Genomic DNA, 16,362 nt, shown 5'->3' on the forward strand with positions numbered 1-16,362 from the left:
GTGTTTGGGTTGTGCATCTGCTCATTCTTCCACAGTTACAAAGGACCTAAGTGTAAGACGCTGGAAGTAAACACTAACGACGTTACCATCTTCCAAACCTTATTCACTGGCACTTTGTGGAGCTGTTTGGAGGAGTCAAATGGTCAGCTGGAAGCAAAGCAAAAGCTTCAGTCCATCCTGGAAAATGCAATTGATGCTGTTTATCAGTTAGCGATTCACTAGTGTTATTATCCTATTGCTGTGCATCCCCAAAACAAATAACTACTGCACCAGAGGAGTCTCAAACCTCCGTTTAGCCCAACCTTCTGTTTCCCTGCAGATGGATCCCTCTGGGAAACCCACAAAAAGGCATGAAGGTGACGGCTTTCCCTGCTCAGAATCTGGTTCCCAGAGATATACTGCCTCTGTATACTGCCTCTGGGCAAGGGGGTGTCATTAAATCATAATGTGCAAACCTCTCTATTTACAAGGTACAGTGGTACCTCGGGTTACATACGCTTCAGGTTACATGCGCTTCAGGTTACAGACTCCGCTAACCCAGAAATAGTACCTCGGGTTAAGAACTTTGCTTCAGGATGAGAACAGAAATCGTGCTCCAGCGGCGCGGCAGCAGCAGGAGGCCCCATTAGCTAAAGTGGTGCTTCAGGTTAAGTACAGTTTCAGGTTAAGAACAGACCTCCGGAACGAATTAAGTACTTAACCCGAGGTACAACTGTATAGATATAGATGTTGTCACTTGCTGACTTGGATCCATGAGGACTTAGAAGCTTAACCTTTCTGCTGCCTGCCCCCCAAAGTTGATATTTATCCAGAATCTAACCTGACATTCAGAACTGAAGAGCAGTGCTGTCAGTGGGGCTGCTTAGTAACCCACATTACTAAGTGAACAGCTTCATTTTCCGTCCAGCATATTCCAAGAGGAAATCATCTATAGGTGACTTCGCACATGGCAAATTTCCCATTAATAAGCACTATTATCATAGCAATGGCAAATGATACTTAGTGCGTCTCCTAACTTCTCAAAGCACTTCACCTACATTATCATTTATTATATTGTAACTGTGCAGCAGCCATTTAAGAAAAGTCAGTATTGTTATTCCTATAGTACAGGGGAGAGAGAGAGAGAGAGAGAGAGAGAGAGAGAGAGAGAGAGAGAGAGAGCTGGCCTCCATATCTGAAAAGACAGTAGTTTGTGGAAGGCCCACCAAGTTAAATCAAATCTTTTTATCGATCAAATTAGCTTTGGGTTAAAATCATGTTAAACTTAGGGATGGGTAGCTTAGTCCGCTTTCATTCCTTATGAATTTTCCTGTGTTTACCCAGCAATTCCCCATGCAACAAACAGGATTGCAGACAGAAGCAGTATGCGTCCCATCCTGTTTCCACATTAATGCGGAATGCAATGATGATAATGGTTTTTAAAAATCACGAATATTTGCATTCTGAATGCATATTGCAATACACATGTTAAAATGCAATTTCAAAATACGCATTTCCTCAACATATTTAATCTCAAAATACCATACACACATACACATGTGTTCTAAAATGTATTTTGGAACATTCAGAAAATGCAAAAAGCTAAGTTGTAATTGTTACATTAGTCCAGGATGCGCAAATTAGAGGTCAGTTGGTGTTAGAATTTGCACAAAACTTCCCTACTTAAAACTCGTTCAAGCTTGTCCTTTGCTGCTCATAAAGCGAAACTCCCTAATAAGTACAACACTGGCAAAAGAAGTAGTTGTGAACAATTGTATTGGTTTTCTTTCCCCCTTTTCCTTCAGTTATCTTGTACAGTGGTGCCCCGCAAGACTAACGCCTCGCAAGACGGAAAACCCACTAGACGAAAGGGTTTTCCGTTTTGGAGGCGCTTCGCAAAACGAATTTCCCTATGGGCTTGCTTCGCAAGACGAAAATGTCTTGCGAGTTCCTGCGGGGTTTTTTCCCCTTTCCCCCCCTTTTCCTAAGCCCTAAGCCGCTTATCAGCTGATCCGCTGATAAGCCGCTTATCAGCTGATTGCTAAAAGCCGCTAAACCGCTAATAGCGCTAATCCGCTAAGCTGTCAATGGGCTTGCTTCGCAAGACGAAAAAACCGCTATACGAAGAACCTCACGGAACAGATTATTTTCGTCTTGCGAGGCACCACTGTATTGTCACCTGAGGATTTGACTGTGTCCCCCTCCCCCCAGTTTAGAATACAAAGGCCTGTATCTTTAAATATTGAAGATTTCCTGTGGTGCTCATGCCACATGGAAAGGTCCTCTCTTGCTAACCTCAGGATGGCGGCTTTTATCGAGGATCTTAATTGTTCAGTCACTTCCTCCTGCGTAGGATCAGTTGTTTTTAAACAATTTAACACTGTGTCTCAGTCTAGAATTGTGCACACTTCAAAGCGGGGAGTGCTGCAGGCTCGGAGAGCAGGCTTTCTTCTGCAGTTCAGAATGTGCCGTTGGACCCAGAATCCAGCTTTTGGGAATTTGAGCTTTTCTGTTTAAAACTGCTTATGAATGTGGAAGATATACTTTGAGAGTGTATGGGCAATGCCTGCCCATTACCTTGTAAATGGAATTCAGTTTTCCTATTGCTCCTCCACATCAATAGCAAGACCAGAATGAAGTGTATGTGTATAACTCACATAATTTTCGCTGTACCTTTGATTATATATCCATCTGAGGTTTATGAATGGTTTTGATCAGCAAAAGTTATTAATAAAATTGGAAGAAATCCAGAAACATTTACCCAGCAATTTAGTTTTGCAAACAGGGGTACCATTTCAAATTTTACTGGAGGGTGGGGATTAGTGCTTTAATACCCCTCCTCCAAGATTAAAGTGAGTCAGGTTAGATTCCCTGATCAAAAGTGTCCTGACAGTTACGGCACTGTTTTTAATAAAAGAAGAAGACACTGCAAGATCCGGTCTTTTAATTTATTTAAAAAAAAGATATTTTGTGGACTTCGCACGTTGCGTGTTGTTCAGCCATAATGTTACTGCTTCTTAAATGAAGATTTCCCCCCGCATGTTATTTTTTTAAAAAGCAGTTGGTAGTTAAAAATGACAAATATGAAAAAAAGAAGAGGAAGAGGGTATCTAAAAATTATAAAGCTGATGCATCAGAAATGATATTTCCGTTCATGAGAGGCAGAGGCAGGCATGACTGGATCTGTTTTGTTAGGTCTGAGAAACCAAACAGGCTGCAGTATGAAATGCACTTTCTGTGGATTAAGTCCCACTGCTCAGGATTTACTTCTGAGTCAGTGTTTAGGATTGGGTCCTTGCAGCTCGAGAAATCTTTCAGTTTCTGTTTCTCTCAGTTTCTCATGTTTCCAACCTTCAGTTCCCCACATTTCCACACCAGTGGCCGTGTTTTGTTTCTTGTATTGATTCAGAAGGTGTGAAGTAGGGAGGATTGCCTGTAAATGCATATTTAGTGCATATTTACTCAGAAGCAAGTCCCACTGTGTTTACCAGGGCACACTCCTAGAAATGTGTGTTTAGCATTGCAACTATAGTTGCTGTGCGGGGCTTAGAATTTACTATAAGTGCTGGTTAAATTAGAAATATCAGGAAAACAATTCTACTAAAATAGCTACTAAAGCAGTCATCTTACTCAAAAGCGTCAAAGCTAACCAAATGAACAAGCTTGATAGTTCAGCACAACAGAAAAGGGTTGAAGAAAGAGCCTTAAAAGCAATTGGATACAATTAATTTTTGGAATAAATCTGAGGGTTATTAAAAAAACAAAAAAACCCTGAGAGTGAATATCTTTTCATCTCTCTAAGCTGTGTTGAACTTTGCAAGTAATGATGGCATATTTTGGAATAAATGTCTATGAATAGAATCAGATTATGATTCAGAAGTGGTTACTATGGCTTTGTAAACTTTACTCTCATGTTTAAAATAAGAAAGTTTTTTAATAAACAGCAACAACCCTGAATAGGGTCTGAACACATATGTCAATTTCAGTTTCTCCTGGTTTCTCATTATTCCAACCCTAAATACAGTTCTTCACATTTTCACAGCAATTTGCAATTTTTTAAAACCTTAAATGAACATTTGTCTGCCTTTGAATGCGTATTTTTCCTAATATATACCTTTTAATGCAGTTTTAACAGTTTTTGCGAGCCATTTCCCCTAATATCATTTATGTATTATTTTCACAAATGCTTGCATTTTTCCACACAGTGTTTGGTTGGAGACTTGGTTTGGTTGGTTGGATCACAAAATTTGGAGAAGTGTGAATTTTGAAGGATAATGCTGTTTCAGTTTACGTATTGGTCCAAGAAGTGCAAATTCAGTAGTGTTTTTTTTTTTTGTTTTTTTAAATGGGTCAAATTTATCCCTCAGCTCTCTATCTTCAGCTCACATTCTGTATGTTAAGTTGTGGGCGAACATAGTAGACGACACAGCGATTTCTCCAGAGCAGCTCTTTACTTGCAAGCTGGACAGAACTGAACAGCAAACAGCTCAGCCGGCCTGCTTTTATAGGCAGCCGGCTGTCAACATTGTAGCAACAACAACCCAGAGTTTCCCGCCTAAAATAACTGACGTGGACCTGAGTGAAAACTATCTACAGACCTGAGTGAAAACTATCTACAGTATCCCCCTGCTGGCCCAGGGTGAAACTTCACTACATAACACCCCTCCCCACCGAGATAAGGCGTTAGTTACAATCGTAATGGTTTCCTTATATACAGCACTACGCGTAATGGTTCAATTAGGCACAAAAGCATGTCGGTTACATTTCCCATACTTAGACCAACAGTGATACATGTCCAACAACATAGTCCTTTAAATAAGTTGGGCGCTTGGAAACTCTGCCAGACCGCCAGGGACTGGTAGCCAAGTCCGGAGGGCCACACAGTTCTTGCTGAGGCTGTGGTGCGACCCTAGGTGGCGTTGAAACCAAATCCCCTGGATCCGCTGCTGTGGGTGGAGCCTCCGCAAGTGGAGTGGTCTGAGTCTGTGGTAAGTCTGGCAGACCCTCTGAAGCAGCTTGGTTTGGCTCCACACCCAGTTGAGCACCCGGCTGATGGTGTGATCCTGGGCAGACGCGGAGGCCACAGTGGCAGCCGATACAGGCGCTGCCGGAAGATCCTCAATCAGGAGGAGCGATGAAGCTGGAGCCGGGTCTTCCACAAATGCTGGAAGAGGGCAACGGCTGAGGGCGTCGGCATGGCCCATAGATTTCCCCGGGCGATGGACAAGCCGGTAGTGGTAGGCCGCCAGGAAAACAGTCCATCGCAGCATGCGTGGCGAGAGGACCGGTGGAGTTGGACGATCACTGGCGAGGAGGCCCAGGAGTGGCTTGTGGTCAGTGATGAGGTCAAAAGTCCTGCCATAGAGGTATTCATGGAACCTCTTCACTCCAGCCACAAGTGCCAGTGCCTCCTTGTCGAGCTGGCTGTAATTCCGTTCCATCGGAGATAGCGTCCTGGAAAAGTAGGTGAGCGGTGCTTCTCTTCCATCTGGAAAACGGTGACTAAGGACAGCGCCGATGCCAAAAGGTGAGGCGTCGCAGGCAAGGACCAGCGGCCTGGATTCACTGTACTGTACCAGCACACGGTCCGATGAAAGGAGAGCCTTGACCGCGTTGAAGGCCGCCGTCTCCCGATGACCCCAGGCCCAAGGCGTCTTTGTGCTAAGGAGTCGGTGAAGAGGCTCAGCCACTGTGGCTTTGTGGGGCAGGAACATGTTATAAAAGTTCAGCAGCCCCAGGAACGCCTGCAACTCCGTCTTGTTCTTTGGGATGGGGGCCTGCTGGATAGCGCGGATCTTGGATGTGGTCGGGTGAAGGCCGGAGGCGTCGATAAGATAGCCCAGGAACTCTACCTGTGGAACAGCGATCTGGCACTTCTCCCTCTTTACCTTGAGCCCGGCCTCTTGGAACCTGGTCAGCACAGCACGGAGGTGCTCGAACAGCTGCTGGTGTGAGTCTGCGGACACCAAGACGTCATCAAAATATGGTACCACGCCCGGAAGCCCTTGCAGGAGACGCTCCATAAGGCTTTGGAAGATGCCAGGAGCCACACTCACCCCGAACTGCAACCGGCGGCAACGGAATGCCCCTCGATGGGTGACGATCGTCTGGGCTTCAGCAGTGGCATCATCGACGGGCAGTTGTTGATAGGCTTGGGCAAGGTCCAGCTTAGCGAAGACCTTACCCTCACCCAGGGAATGCAGCAGGTGTTGGACAACAGGAACCGGATAAGCGTGCTGCGGAAGTGCCTTGTTAATCGTGCACTTGTAGTCAGCGCAGATTCTCACCGACCCGTCTGGCTTGACAGGCGTGATGATGGGGGTTTCCCACTTGGCGTGGTCAACCGGCTCCAAAACTTCTTGGGCGATCAGTTTGTCCAGTTGTTCGTCCACCTTAGCCTTGAGAGCAAAGGGAACCTGGCGTGGCTTTAGCTTGATGGGGGCAACTTGTGGATCAAGGCTAAAGGAGATGGGCGTACCTGTATATTGCCCCAAGGTGCCGTCAAAAACCTCGGCAAAGTCTTTGACCAGACCCTCAGTCTCTGCGTTAGAGATGCAGTTGATGCCGGTGACTTCCAGGCCGAGGGCATCAAACCAGTCTAGCCCTAGGAGGCTTGGCCGCTGACCTTCGACCACCACCAACCGGAGCAGGCCCGAAAAATCCTTGAAGGCGATCTGGAACCGGCCAGCGCCTACCACGGGAATGTCGTTTCCCTGGTAGTCTCTCAGGTGTACGCGGTGAGAGTCGAGTTGCCTTTTGGACACTCTGGGTACCAGTCTTTTGATGGTGCTCCAAGACACGATGGACAGGGCAGACCCGGTGTCGATCTCCATGTCACATGGAGCTCCTTCAATGAGCACCGTGACGTTCAGCTTGCATCGCGTAGGCGAGTCGGTTTGGCCAATTGTGGTTCCAGACGGGCAGCGGGAGTTGGTGAGAGCGAAACAACTTTCCTTGGCAGACTGGAGTGAAGACTTGGACTTGCATTTGTAGGAATGAAAGATTCCCAGTTTCTCCCTAATTACCTTTCCCTTTTTCTACTTTTATTTTTGTTCAGATCCTCCCCAAACTTGACTGAGAGAAAGGTTTACAACGGCTGTGTTCTGCCCACTTACTTAAGACTAAGCCTCATGGATCTCAGTAGGACTTCCTTTTGAGCCGGTATGCGTAGGGTGGTGCTGTTAGGCTGCAACCCTTAAACACAGTTGATAGGAAGCAAGCCCTGTTGACTTCAGTGGGACACAACTTTTTTATCACTGTATGTGTCCTGTATCCCCTCCCAATGTTTCACTCAAATCAGTGCCATTGCTCCACCTGCCAACACTCAGGCATACTGAAAGCTGCCTTGCACTGAGTCTCAGTGCAACATCTTGTTCAGTGTTGTCTCTTCAGCCTGGAAGTGATGCTTCTGTGGTCTCAAACTGGAGTCCTTCCCAGCCATACCAGGAGATGCTGGGGACTGAACATGGAATCCTTTGCACACAAAGCATGCACTCTGCCAACTGAGCCACAACATGCCATGGAAGGATCTGTGCTACCAGTTTCATGATGTGTTCATTTATCCTGCAATGTTTACCTGTCCTGGGTGGTATCCTGAAGCAGGCTGTGTTAGTGAACTGAACATAGCAACGACGAGTCTTGAAGCACCTTAAAGACCAACATATGTGTGATGTTGTACGCTTTAGCCAGATGCATGAAATGTTATTTGCAGTGGGCGTGTGTACTTGGGGGGGAGTTACGTGTGTGAGACAGAAGTGGGCAAAATGCCATTGGGCAAAATTTTGCCATTGGGCAAAATGGCAATGAAAACCAAACACTACAGCTTGTGACAGTTCAGTTAAGGCTTTAATATATACCAAGAGAAGGACAGCAATTTTACACAGCAGCAGCAGCTGGTGAGAACACAGATAAATTCACCCCTGCAGCGGGACAAAAAGCTCTGGCTTCTATTCGTGCCCAAACCAATAGAGACAAACTTCCCAATTCATTCTACTTTAGCTCTTTGTACGTACACTTGATGAAGTGGACTCTAGTCCAGTGGCAAAGCAAGTGGTACCCAGTGCAGAAAATTTATTGTCACCCCCTGCCAACATTGTTGGGTTTTTTTTTTGCCAGGTTTGACTTTATTTCAATTTTTTTGGGGGGAGGGAGCCACAGTTGTTGAGCTTTTTTGGAGGGAGCCTTACAACGAGGAGGCTGCCTGCCGCCCTACAGCTGAGGGAGAGCCGGCAGGTGGACTGTTTTGACAGCGGGAAGCCTCACAGCGTCTCTCACAGATGTTGACTGCCGCACAGCATTTTGTCACCCCCCTCGGAGGTGGCACCCAGGGCAGACCACACCCACCTTGCTTCGCCCCTGCTCTCATCCACAAACACTTCTGCTGTAATAAATTGTCTTGTCTTTAAAGTTCCCCACAACTCTTCTGTTCTGCTTCAACAGACAAACGTAACTTGCCCCTCTGGAAGTTTTGAGCATGGTGGGATTCCCATTTGGGAGGAAAACACACACTCATACACAAAGTCCTGAAAAATACTTAATGTCACAGAAGATCTCGTTGTGCTTCTTATACAACAGCAATAACAGGCAATTGCAGTTTTAGGCATGTGAGGGAGGGAGGCAACACTAATGGAAAAGAAAAAGGCTAGCACATGCAAGCACTGCACTCTTGGCACATGTTTTTAAATGTATCTCCACATATCTCACCCAAGGACAAAAGAGAGACACAAAAGGTGTGGATGTGTTTACCAGAAACAGTTGGGAGGTATGACACATTGGCAACCTGGCCTTTCCTTTTAAATTTCTGTGATTTATTGCATCCTTGTCTTGTTGGATGAAGTGCCGCTTGGCTGTTTTATGCACTGTTCTTATTGCATGCCTATAATATGTATATAATATATCCACATGAGGGTTGCAGCTGTTAAGGCAATTAACTAGTTAGACTAATTGATTAACTATATGGATTTGGGCAAGTTGCATTTAAAACAAATAAATACGACCATCCCCTCGATTTCCAAAGTTCAGAAGTTAGTGTGGATCCTTGTTGCTAACACAGCCATCAGTGTACAAGAGGTAGGTACCAGCAGGTTCCCTAAACCTTCTGGAGCAGGTTTTGGAGCATGCCAGCTGGGGGGGGGGTGGGGGTGCAGGGAGGAGGGAGAATCCTGTCGGCCAACAACATGTGTTCTTTTGGCAGATGGACACCATTGGATTTCACTCATCGTATTATTCCCTAAGTAGTTCCTGATCTTGTAGTACTCAGTTCCTTAGTCCAGTCAGTGCTTCAAAGGGGATCTCTGAATTTTAGGAATTTTAATTTTTTATAATTATTGTTTTATAATTATTGTTTGGAACTGATTAATTCCCTAGTTTTAATTTATTTGTTTTGTTTTATTCACATATTATTCACGTATTGGTTGCTTTTCAACATCCGGCAACAGAAAATGTCTGTCTGTCCATCTGTGTATCTATTTATCTATTAGTCATTTATCTATCTATCTGACTATCTTTTATATATATATAATTTTTATTCATTTTTCAACATATTAATTGTCATACATACCACCATATTTCACATCTTATACAATCTTTTTGGACTTCCATCAACACCTCTGATGATCCCCCATTTTTATCATTTCTTCTGCATTCATATTGCCTTTAATTATCTTAACTAATGTCTCCCTTTTTATCCAATTATGCAATAATTCAAATTATTCACCTCACAAAACTTCTTGCAAACCTACAAATGTAATCTGGTCATCACAATTACTTTTCAAATAGTTCGTAAATTTACACCAATCTTCTGTGAATCTCTGGTCCCTCTGGTTTCGAATTCTTTCTGTTAGCTTATCTAATTCTGCATAGTCCATCAATTTCATCTTCCAGTCTTCTTTCGTCGGTAATTCTCCTTGATTCCATTTTTGTGCCAATAATATTCTTGCTGCCGTCATTGCATATAAAAACAGCTTACAGTTCTTTCTGTTTATCTATCTGACTATCAGGCTTCTCTCCCTCCCCGTTTTATCCCCACAAAAGGTAGGTTAGGAAATGAGACAGTGACTGGCACAAGATCAACCCCAATGAGCCTCATGCTTGAATGGGGCATTGAACTTGGGTCTCCCTGATCCTAGTCCAGCACTCAAAACCACTTTGCCACGCTACATCGACACACAATTTTAAAATACTAAAAAATCATTGGCTGAGATAAAGGATTGTGACATGGTTGCTTGGCCAGGCTCTAAAGGCAGAGTGTTACATAAACAGGGCATTGATGCCCCCAAAGGCCCTTTCTCTTATCATTACATAGCTCACCTCTGATAAGGCACCTGCGGAAGGAAGGGCCTCCTCACCCCTTGCGTGGACATTGCTGCTGTCGTAATGTGCAGCCGCCCCATTTGCACACCTAGTCCAGCTCTTTGGAGCTGTTATCCATGTGCAAATTATACTGCGGAAAGGTCCCTTTTTGTTATCTCCTGCAAGAAGAGGAGGGCAATACACAGTGGAAGCTTTTGCTCTCCAGAATGCCAGCTCACAAATAGATAAACCAACACGTAGATGGAGCTGTGTTTTAATTTGAGATGCATCCCTGCAAATTATTCCTGTAGCAGGTTGCTGGACCTCGACAGATATATGGCATTTGAGTTTGAGCAAACTGGGTGCATTTGCAAAGGGGGATAAAGGGAGGAGGAGATGGGCAGAAGCATATTTTCAGAACGTTCCTATTTGTAGTTGCTCAGAGTCTTTTTCTTTTTCTGTTTGTATTCGGGGCCAGGAGGTGAAATAGATAGATAATGTATGTGTTTGAGCCATCGAGCATATCCAAGACCATCATTTGATGTATACTGTACAAAATATAATTATCTCGATCATTTAAACCATTCACTGCATCCACAGAAACATAACAATTGAAGTGTATGTTTCACGGACAAGGCATGTTAAGCTACCTTTGCAGTTGGATCTTTGAAATTCATTCTATTTTATTGTAATGTATTTTATTTTGTTTAAGTGCCATCAGGAAACCATTCCAGGTATCTGTATCTTGCCTTCTTTTAGATACAGCAACTTTACAGATAGTGGAATTGACCCTTCATTGCAAAGGGTAGCAGACCTTCTCTTGACAAAATGTCACTAATTAAACCACAACATGCAGACATATTCTTTATGAACCAAGAATGAAAAAGGAGCTAATTAAAAATCTGTTCTATGATTTCAGGGTAGTATAGTAGGGGGATGAATATAATAGCTTGAGTGCTATTCTAAAATATATACACACAAACCTTTTTTTTTAAAAGTTCTGTGTATGTTTTTATTGTATTGTAATTCGCTTCAGGATGCCTCATGGGAAGTAATTCATAAATAAAGCTAATAATAATAATATTTTTTTTTTTAGTTTATTTCCTTTTTCAAACAATGCATGAAATTAAATAAGCATCGGTTCAAACTCCTTTTGTCATTCACCGGATTAGAAATTCACAACAGCCCAAAAGAATGCTGTTTCATTTTGTCGTCCCCCCCCCCAACTCTTTTTTAAAATTCATTCTCAGACCTCTCATAGCAAAACTTTTCCCAGTTTGTCATGAGCTGCAATTCTGGAATCTTGGGGCGTTAAATAGGAAAACCAACATTAAAAGTGGGGGCAGGGGGAGGAAATCCAAGGTAATGGTTATGGGCCGTATTAAATGACCGAAAAAGAGAGAGGGGGTAAAGGAAGCCTTGAGTGTCTTTAGGAAGATGAGGCCTTCACTAAGAACCCCCCTCCTTTGCCTTCCTTTTCCTATCTTCAATCCATCTGAAGCACCATTATAGCTTCTCAGACGGCTTCCTGTGAGGAACCCTTTTCTCCCGCCTTGTTATTCTTCCTTGGAAAAAAGGGGGGGCAGTTGCATTTCAGCTCTGAGTTTTGGACGCTTCTGCCGTGGGACTTGGATAATATCTCTCCAAAGCGCAAGCTGCTGTTTAGGAACCTAATTCAAACATAGCTCCCTTTTAAGTATCCCCCCTCCCTCCCTCCTCTCCTTTCCTCCCCCTCCTCCTCAAGAGAAAAGCCACCATTTCACAGTATTGGCCGGACGCAGAAAAACAAGTTAATGATCTAAACCTTTTAATTCAGGGAAGCTTTTCTATGTTTGAGTGCTTTTCAGGCTCTTGTAAACAGGCGAGGCCCCTGCTTTCTTCTGCTTTCCCTTGCGCACCCCCCCTCATCTGGCCATGAAATGTGGCATTTATTCTGTGTCATCCCCCCCCCCCGAAAAGAAAAAGAATGAGAGGGTGAAAGATTATTGACTGAAGAGTGATACACAATTGAGGAAAATGATGTCAAAGTTAGGCGCACAACTTACTCTTCCTAGGATGCCTTGCGGATTAGATTTTCTTTAAACCTATTGTACGGTGGCTAATGATTTAGGTGCTCAGTACAATATTAATAGTAGTAGTAGTAGCCTTAGAAGTGAGAGACAACTGTACTTTAGTTGATAATCTGTTTTCAAAAGCAATGTTCTTCTTAAAAAGAGCACTCGGACTTCATAATACAAAATCATAGTGTTGGAGGACTTCAGGTTGCAATGTGAGGTTATACTGATTTGGGAGTGAGTCTCATTGGGACTTGCTTCTGAGTCAGCATGCATAGGGTTGGGCAGTAAAATTGCATAAAGTTACTCCTATCTTTCCACCAATGCCAGCTGAATTCTGGTTTTTTATTTCTATTGGCAAAGAACTTGAACCTCCCTCCAATACAGTATAGATTATGTGTTTGATCGAGCCAAAATTAATTTATTAAGCGCCATTGGTTTCCATTCAAGAGATTTAAGTATCTTTTAATCCTCCCATTGAAATCAGCAGGATATATTAATTAGGGATGGAGGATAAATTTGATCTCGTTTAATTTTAATGAGGAATTACCTAATTTTCACTTTCCGAAGCAATATGTGAACTGAAACACAGCTGTCCTTCAACATTTGCACTTCTCTGAATTTTACAATGCAGTTCTCCTGTGAATGGCATGTATAAAAATGCATATGTTGGTGAAAGTTTCATACAAACATGCATTACGTCTGGGGAAATTGCTTTCAAAAATGTGTATATTGGTCAGGACTGCATGCAAAAATTTGTTCGCTAGCAGAAGTTTGCATGAAAACACTGACAAATTTTCAAGAGGGTTTAAAAATAATAATCACAAATGGTGTGGAAATGGGGAGAACTGAATTTAAGGTTGGACAAATGCGAAACTAATGGCTGTAAGTTGCTTGGGACTGCCTTGGGCAAGATATAGTGAAGCACCCTGAGATCTATAAGGCGGTATACAAATTTATAAAAAATAATAATAACAACAAATTTAATAAATTAATAAGAGAAACAGAATCTGACAGATTAATCCATCCTTGGGTTCAAAGTGCTTAATTTTGGCTGGATCCAGTTGTATTTAATTTGTTTGCTTTAGCCTGAGCCCACAATACATGCTCACGTTATTAGATGGTCTCTACTTCTAATATAATGTTAGAGGATGGTGGTCAGGGCAATATTTCAACACAGGTTTAGGAACACAGTCAGACCACAAACAATATAACCTTATCACTAGAGACCAATACGTTGCTGTGTTGTGCAGGAGACAACCAATGTTAGCTCTAATATCTGCATATGGGGAACATTGTGGTTAAGTCCTCAACTGAGTGACAGATGCATATTCAAAATTTGCCGACATGCAAAAGCAAATCCTCAGGGCAGCCCCCAAAGGAACATCTGCTTTGAGGCACATTGCTGCAAAGTTTCCCTTTTACTTCTTTCTGTGTGTGGAGATTGGGAGTAGCAGCTAATAATTCTGCACACTATGTGCAGTGCAGTGCAGCACATCAGTCCCAAAGGAAGCAGCATTGCGGGGATCACAACATTCTAAGAAGGAAGACCAGTCGATGTAGGCAACCTTAATTTGCTAAATAATGATCTCTGACCTTCCTCCAGAGTCTGCTAGACATTTATAAATAAGTATGAAATAACAACGGATAGATAGATGTAGGAATAACATTTTTATTATTGGTAGGAATAACATTATCATTATCATTATCATCAACATCAAAATCATTATACCACAGTGAGGCTCTTTAAAGAGATGTAAAAGAAACCACACTTTGTTCCAAAACTGACTGTCTGACAGTGCAATGCTATGCATGTTGACTCAGAAGTAGGTCCCATTGAGTTCAATGTGGCTTACAGCCGGGTGATAGATAGATAGGACTACAGCCTAAATTTTCCAAAGAGAAAACATAGAAAAGAGAAAAGGAGAAACGTAAAATGGTGGGAGGAAATGATTATATTAGAACATTCAGTTCTCCTGAAAACAGACTATGCGGACAATTGTGCCCGTCTGTTTAGAATGAACCCAAAAGTAATGGTTGGTAATACTTTTTATTGACACAAATGAGTTTCAAGCGTCTGAATAGGAGGAAGTGAGCGGCTCAGATCTCGGCTAGCAAAGCATTCAGAACGCAAGGCGCAACCCGGGAAAAAGCAGGCAATTGATACGGAGAAGTGGAAATCCGTGGTTTGAAAAGGAAGAATGAAGCCAAGGAAGGGAGCAATTGAGGAGGACAATAATATGAAATCAAAGAGGAAAGATAAGAAGGAGCAAGAGGGAGCAAATGCACTTAAGTTAATAATAAAATCATGGATAGGATTGTAGAGCGATGAGGCCTTGATGCAAAGGGTGAATCAGAGGTCGGTCAAGTGCGATGGGGGCACACTGTGAGATATATAGGGGGCGAGCTAGAGATATGGGTTGGAGAAGGAAATAGGGAAGAAGAAGAAGAAGAAGAAGAAGAAGAAGAAGAAGAAGAGGAGGAGGAGGAGGAGGAGGAGGAGGAGGAAGGCTTTGACGCAATTACATACAGCACATTAAAGAGGGTGGAGACCTTTTGCCGGCTTCGAACCAAGCAGAGGAGGAGGAAAGGCAAAGTCATCAGGAGCTAATCTACAGATTAAACATACACGCAAGAGGTTTTTTTTAGTATAATTTTGCATTTCCCTCCCAACAAAAGTACAGTACCTAAGAAGGCCAGGAGTCTCAGATGAGTGCAAAATAGCAACTGACTTCATGTTCTTCTTGGTATCAAAACTGCTCATATTGATTACATTGCCGTCGGTTTAATTGAGAAACGCTTGTTACTGTCCCAGCCCTTTTCTCTTTTTTTTTAAAAAAACACCTTTGCCCTGTATTATGAAAGATTACGAGTCTTTAAAAGAGGAGTTTGTTTTGATATTTAATTTGAAGTTTTTGTTTCATAACAGCAAATTCTTCTCTCTCTCTTTTTGTTCCAGTTAGATTCACAGGATAGAGTTCCTTAATATCTGCTCTGTGATTGCTCAAATCCTTCTTCTTGTTACTGCTTTCAAAAAGAACTTGATTGTGGGTGGGTGTTGGGGGAATCTTCCTCAGTTTTCTACTTTTTTTCATTTGATCCTGTTCTTTCCTTTTAATCAATGAATTTGCAATTCAGAAATTCAGTTTCAAACATTTGTTTATTAAACTCAATGTTAGTCATACTCAAAATATATGTATTGAAATCTATATGCATTAATTTCAGCAGGTCTACTCTGAGTATTACTTAGTTGGATAGGGTCCCCGGGAGCCTTTTAAATGTACATTATTTTAGCACTGTTTTGTTTCCAATGTATGTGGAAAAAACTACAGTTCTACACAAGATCAGTATACAGCTTTATGTTATTACATTTTTGTTTCCAAGTTAAGCAGTAGGGGAGGGTGTAAATAATTATTGCAAACAAGATGAGTGTACACCTTTATTTTCAGGGGGGGAGGTGGAGTTTGCAAAATTCTAAAATAAACAAATCATCCGTGATTTAGCATTTTGATTTACTCAAGCATGTGGCTGTTCGCCAGATTTCACATTTCTCTCAAAGTTTCCACACAATCTCTTGATGATTCAAATGCATTAAAATTCAGCACATTTATATATGTATATTGAGAGGCAAATTCACAATTGCTTATTTTTAAAAATGAAGATAACTGCAGAAACGGAATGGAATAGAATTATGAGAAAAAAGCTTGTGAAACAGAAACAGGCAGAAGTTGGTACATTTCTTGTTAAGCATGCTGGAATCCTATGTATTTAAATGGGATGATTAATTCAGCACAGCCTGGTGCTCAGTTACTTTTTGCTCTCTCCCCTCTTTCCCTTTGTACCTAATAAACAATTATTGGAAGACTTTTTGTTGTTGGTTACAGCATATGTAGGCACACTGATGCCCCAGTGCCTCACGCTTTTGTTTGGACGGACACTGCTAATGCCTAAAGAAAAGGAAAAAAGCTGCAGTCCTCTATGCCCTTGGCTTTTGGGTGAAAGTAAATGTGCTCTGTGGGTTTTATGTTTCTGAGTTAAA

General features: G+C 42.5%; 1 protein-coding gene across 4 annotated transcripts in view; it reads left to right on the forward strand.

Annotated features, from left to right (window-relative positions):
* BCAS3 (BCAS3 microtubule associated cell migration factor) overlaps positions 1 to 16,362 on the forward strand; it is a 460,752-nt gene that overhangs the window by 168,585 nt on the left and 275,805 nt on the right. The gene's annotated exons all lie outside the window — the stretch shown is intronic.

The sequence above is a fragment of the Podarcis erhardii genome, assembly GCF_964252035.2.
Source record: "Podarcis erhardii genome assembly, chromosome: 16".
Classification (NCBI taxonomy): Eukaryota; Metazoa; Chordata; class Lepidosauria; order Squamata; family Lacertidae; genus Podarcis; species Podarcis erhardii.